Consider the following 6,303-nt stretch of genomic DNA (forward strand, 5'->3'; position numbering starts at 1 on the left):
CGTGCTTCGGGCCAGTTCTTTTCGGCGATTCTCCCAGAATCACCCCCTCCCCAGCTTCTCGCAGAATCGCCACTCCATATTTTTTTTACAATCCTATCTAGTTAAGGTCTAATTAGCTAGGATTGTAAAAAACATATGGAGTGGTGATTCTAGGAGAAGCTGGGGAGGGGAGCGATTCTGGTTGAATCACCCAAAAGAACTGGCCCTTCACCTCGGCCCACACGAGCTGCAGGCCAACCAACACCTCTGAAATTGTTAACAGGAGCTTAATTTGTGAAGCGTTCGTCAAACACCCAAGAAAAAAAAACTAAGGCCCAAGAAAACAACATGAAAATAGATTGAAGCACACGTACAATTGAGGCTGCAGCTGTATTTGCCAGAGTTGAACGGGACCTTCAACGCAGAATAGACCGATCAAAGGATGAAAATTACAAAAAATATATGACCTTATTATTCATAATTGTTGCAATTACATGGCATGCCTCTAAAGTATTTGCAATTATGGCATTATCAGTAATCTGAATGTGTAGCAAAACTCTGAATTTTGATAGTTGTGCTGACTCAGAGCAGAAGCATGTATTTGTACAAATTTCAAGGAAAATAGCACTTCTTAAGTATTAAAAAGTTAAACTCTAAATTATGTGCCATAGGACAATTGTGCTCACTCACGGGTGCAGCTTGTATGCGTACAACTTTTAAGAAAAGAAGCGCCTCAACAACTATGAAAAGATGATACGCAAATGCCAACTGGAAGCATCAGAATCAAACAAGCATAAACAACAGTTCTGACAATAAATTTCTATGGTTTGCTAGGGCGCTTGTCCTCCACGGTTTATCAGGTAACTACAGTCAAAACTAAATGGGGGTGGAACAGAAAAATAATGCGCCATATGAGTGCAAAACTTCGTCTGTGGAGATCCATGTCGATATATTTAAGCGTCTCTTGCAGAACGACAAGGCTGGGGAAGAATACCTTTAGATGAGGCCGATGACGGAAGGGAGCAAACTTGTGCGGATCTCGAACCAGCAGGGAACTGAGACAAAGCTTTTGGAACGTCCACTCATCTCTGCACTGATGAGAGATTCAGGATTAAATCTGATTGCATTATATTTGTTAGGTGATTTTGCTTCTGGTTTGGCAGCATTTGTCATGATGTTTATCTTCAACAGAAGTTGTTTTTTATTGTGAAAATCAGAAAATCCCCAAAATGCATTTGAACATTGTTGAGATGATAAAACAACATGTAGTGTTTGTTTTTATGACCGTCAAGATGCATGTGGATGAAGGTAAAACCATGCGGAAGTTAAGAAATCAGTAGAAGCATACAACTGAACATAAATACTTGTGGAAGTGAAGAAATCAGTACAAGCCTATAACTGAACATGAATACCGGAACATGATTTACTGTAAAGGATATGGGTGTCATCGGCGCGCCAGTGAGCTCCCCGAGTATGTCGTGGGAGGTGTGGACGGCCGTCAGCGTCGTGCGCGGGGAGGCGTGGAGGGCCAGCGCGGAGACGCGTGAGGCTGCGGCCGGGTGCGGCAGGGCTCTGGCGGAGGAGCAGCGGTGGCCAGGCGCGGTGGTGCGCTGGCGAAGGAGCAAGGGCCGCCTGGTGCGGAGGCGCACTGCCAGGGAGCGGGTGCGGAGAGGCGCCGGGCCGGGGCACCGTCGTCAAGCTTCTTCCCTTCGATCTCTCTCTTCTGGTGGATGCAATGAAAGGGACGGCAACCCCTCGTCTAGATCCACCATTGCCGTCTCGTTCTCTCTCTCTTCCACGGCCAACTCGAGGAACGGGGTCGGGGCAACCCCTCGTAGGTTAGATCGAACGGGGTCGGCGCGTGGATGGCGCGGCGGTCCGGGCGGCGCGGGTGCGGACAGCGCGATGGCACGGCGGCGCGTGGACGGCATGGCTGACCAGCGGCGCTTGTGGAGAGGCACATGTGGAGGTTGTCCAGCGGCGGTCGAGGCGATGGCTGGCGAGGAGGTTGTAGGGAATAGGTGGGGCGAGGTGTGGGGCGGTGGCCAAACTGTCCCGACAGCGTGGTAGCCAGAGGGCAGCGACGTGTTCGAGACGATGTTAACCTAATGATATGATGGGTAATTAATTAAGGCAATGGCATGCTGGAGAGATGTAGACCATTAGATTGCATGTTTCGATGGATAGGATGGTCTGGTTCTCTGCCCTTTCTTACTTTTATAGTGATAGTAGATAGTAGATAGTAAATAGTAGATGGATTACATTCCATGTAAAATATAAATGAGTGCCCAAAAGTATTGAAAGGCTACACACAATTCTTTATCGAATTAGGAGCCCATTTTATCTGCCAAACAATTTTTTAATATGAGCTATTTTAATAAAATGATTAAAGTCGAGAGAGTGTGTGTACTGTGGTGTTTGAGCCGGTCCAGCAGCAGTTGAGTATCACTTAGTTAACTTTCGCCCTACGGCACAACATAGCCCTAGTCGCGGCCTACACAGTCACGACCGAACCTGGCCATTCGGCCCACTTTCCCTCTCGGCTAACCCTAGGGCCATCGGTACTGTACATAACTTGCAGAGTCTGGTGGCTAAAAAAAAACCCTGTCGAGTCTGGTCCGCCTTTTAGCCCAACCCCAACACCCCTTGGAAACCCTAATAGCCACCCCCCTATCCCCAATTTGATCGGCCCTGACCGCCAGTCCCCGCAAGAGCGCCACTGCCACTCGATGCCTCCTACCACCACCTCCCTCTCTCCTACGCCCACACACAGCCCCGGGAGCTCGAGCTCCCTGTCGAGCCATGCCGTTTTCAAAAAATATTTGGAAATTTTTCATTTGTTTTTCATATTTTCAGATATTGTTTGGAATTTAAAAACAAAATCAAAAGTTGTTCGCTTGAATAAAATATACTTGTTTTTTAAATGGAATAGAAAAGACAAAAAAATTGGTTCCTAGAGTGAACGTACTTGCTACAGTGCATCAATCGCTACACTAGACACTAAATGGGCTGGCCCAGTCATGGCCTCCCCTATGTCACCTGCTGGACACAAAACGCGTCATATAGGAGCTTCCTCGGTTTTTTTTCCTGTAAAAAAATGTTTCGTTCCACATCGATGTTAGGATTTGCTTATGACCATTAACAGAAAATATACGTGAATGTGTAGGACACGGCTGTTCTGATCCTGAGCTCAGGTGAATAGTAACATATATTATTTTCGAAAAATTCTGACTTTTTCTGGTGTGAAACGTTGACAAATGTTTTGATAGCTTACAAAATTTCATTGCCAGATGACATTTATGGAAAATGCGAGAAAAAACAATGTCGGATTTCGGGTTCCGGCAGACCCTTGAGATTCGAACACTGGGGTGCGCGCGGAGATTTCGCCTTCTACCTACCTGCACCCCTCCGCCTCGCTAAGATCTAAGCTATGAAAAGAACAGCACAAGAGACACAGGGTTTATACTGGTTCGGGCCACCGTTGTGGTGTAATACCCTACTCCAGTGTGTGATGTGGTGGATTGTCTCTTGAGCTGATGATGATGAACAATACAAGGAAGAACAGCCTCGCGAGGGTCTGTTCTTGGCTGGGGGGATGAACTGCTAGGAGGAGTTCAGTCACCCCTCCCTCTCTCTCTCTCTTCTCGATTCTCTCTCTGATTTCGATCCGATCTCTTGATTACGATCCCCCCTACCCTGTGGGTGGCTAGTCCTATTTATAGGCAAAGGCCCTGGGCCTCTTCCCAAATATTGAGCGGGAAGGGCGCCAACAATTGGCCATTTTGAAGGGGAACATCTGGTACACTTATCCTGACTAAAGTTGGTCCTCGCCTGCCAAAGGCTCTGGTGGTGACGCTGGCTTGGGCTCCACAATGACTTTCTCCCTGCCGTTGGACTGGTCTTGGTCTCGTTGCATCGAAACGGGTGCCTTTACTTGATGCTCTCGCCTGCGCTTGCTCCCTTTGCACCAAAGAGGAAAGGAGGACACTGCACGGCTGGCGCCCGCCTGGCGCCTTTGGTCGTCATGGCTTGCGTCACGGGCACCTCGTAAGGTACCCCGCCTTGATCTCTCCGCCTCCTCGCGAGCCAGCCTGATGAGGCCGTGCCTGAGGAAGCTCCGTGTCGTCCACCCCGCGAGGCTTGGCCCCTCGCGAGGGTCTTGGGTCTGTGTTGATGAAGATGGGCGTGCTGGGCCCCTTTGAGCCACGCCGCAGGCCGCAGGCAGGCAAGTCTGGGGACCCCCGTTTCCAGAACACCGACAGTAGCCCCCGGGCCCAAGGCGCGCCCGGACTTGGCCGTGCAGGGAGGCGAAAGGGCAAGAGCGAAGCGCTGCGGACCCTAACAGCATGCGGCCTTGGGCGCCGCGTGGCGGTTGATTGGACGTGGGCGTCTCCACTTCCCCATGGCGCCTCAGCAACTGCACGGATTGGACAAGTCCCTGCATGCAAAGCGGGTCATGATTACCTCCGATCGTGGGGGCCGACGGTTGGCCCTCGCCGGCTATAAGTACGGATCGGCGCGCGCCCTTCCAGTTCATCCCTCCTTACTTCTCCTTCTTCTTCATGGCCCCGTCGAGGAGGTTCTCGGCCGTAGAGAAGGGGAAGGCTCGCCAGGTTGAGCCTGCCTCTCCCCCGCCCAAGCGCGGCCGAGGGCACCCTCGCAAACATCCTGTGGCCACCACGGTAGCTCCCCGCGGTCGTGGAGACAATTTCCAGCATGGTGATGGGCGGACTGCTGCGGCCGGGGGCGCGCTTCAGTCGCGCGTCCCCCTAGGCCGCGCTTTCGCGCTGCAGAGGTGCTGCCTGAGTTCGTTGTGTGGTCGGCGGAGCCGACTAGCACCCGGCTTCAACTTCCTCGCTTCCTCCTTGGCGAGCTCCCGGCCGGTGCCCCGGGCGGCCTCTGGCTTCAGGCAGACGGCTGCTGCAGTCGGGCCTCATGGGCTTCACTGGAGGTCTCCGCAGCCGGGAGCCTGGCCTTGACCCGCGGTTGGCAGATGTTTGCCCGCGCGCATGGCCTGAGCCGTCGGTGCACCCTGCACTTCAAGTTTGACGGCGATGCCATCCTCTACGTGAGGGTGTTTGGGGAAGATGGTCGCCGCGCAGGGTGCTGCCCTGAGGACGACGACCGCGGCCGGGAACCCAGCCTCGGCGATGATGGAGAGGACAGCGCTCGCGTGATTGGCGGTGCTTAGGGTTCCCCAAGCTTCACCGGTTCTTCTTCAGGCGGCGACTCTTCTAGCGGTGGCCGCGGTCAGCCTCCACGCTGTCGTACCTGCTTGGGAGGTGGTAGCGTGTCTGCCCGCCATCGCGCCTCGGTGAAGCACGAGAGGGAGTCTGCCTGAGCCCTGTAGGCAGCTCAAGTCTTCCCTGCAGGCCGATGTGAGGCGAGCTGCGCCTGATTTGTTCTTTCTTTTCCTTTCTCCTGCATAAAAAGACAGTAGCGTGGAGCCCCGCGGGGGCGTGTTTGGGTTATTGTTGTTAATCATCGCTTTGCTTTCGTTATTGTGCCTTCCGGCTACGTGCCCGCGCGTGGATAGTTCCCGGCCCCAGCCGCGCGGGGGGGGGGGGGCGACCGACCCAGGCCCTGTGTTCATGTCGCGGTGCCCGTGGGGCACGGACTGGAGGGGTGCTCCTGTAATGGACTCAGGTCGCGAAACCCTTGAACGACTAGGACAGGAACACTCGCGAGGGCGCTCGGCTGCCCCCCTCGCGAGGCCTTGCATAAGAGAAATCGAGGCTGGAGAGCGAAAAGTCGAAGAACCACAAGCCAAAGACGGCAACAGCTTCAGTAAAACTTTGAATGAGAATGAACAAGCCAACTGTGGAAAGCAAATGAAAAAGTCGCGTCCGGCACCTAATCTAGTCTTCGACGTCTTCTCACCAACGCGGAGCTAAGTGCTGCCACTGGGCGTGGGAGGGAGCCCCAGGGCCTGAGGCCGGCGCTCCTGAGACTCCGGGGCATGTACAGCCCCAACTCATTATTACATGAGAGTGTCACGGGCGGCGAGCTTCACAGGTGTTGGCCTTCTTCATAGGCTTCGGGCCTTTCTTGGGGGAAGCAGGCTTCACGGGCATTTGCCCTCTTCACAGGCTCTGGGCCTTTTCCAAAACGCGACAGTTTCACAGGCATTCGCCTTCTTCACAGGCTCTGGGCCTTTTTCAAAACGCGACAGCTTCACATGCATTCGCCTTCTTCACAGGATCTGGGCCTTTTCCAAAACGCGACAGCTTCACAGGCATTCGCGTTCTTCACAGGCTCTGGGCCTTTTCCAAAATGCGACAGCTTCACAGACATTCGCCTTCTTCACAGGCTCTGGGCCTTTTC

Source organism: Triticum dicoccoides, chromosome 4A (genome assembly GCF_002162155.2).
Source record: "Triticum dicoccoides isolate Atlit2015 ecotype Zavitan chromosome 4A, WEW_v2.0, whole genome shotgun sequence".
NCBI lineage: Eukaryota > Viridiplantae > Streptophyta > Magnoliopsida > Poales > Poaceae > Triticum > Triticum dicoccoides.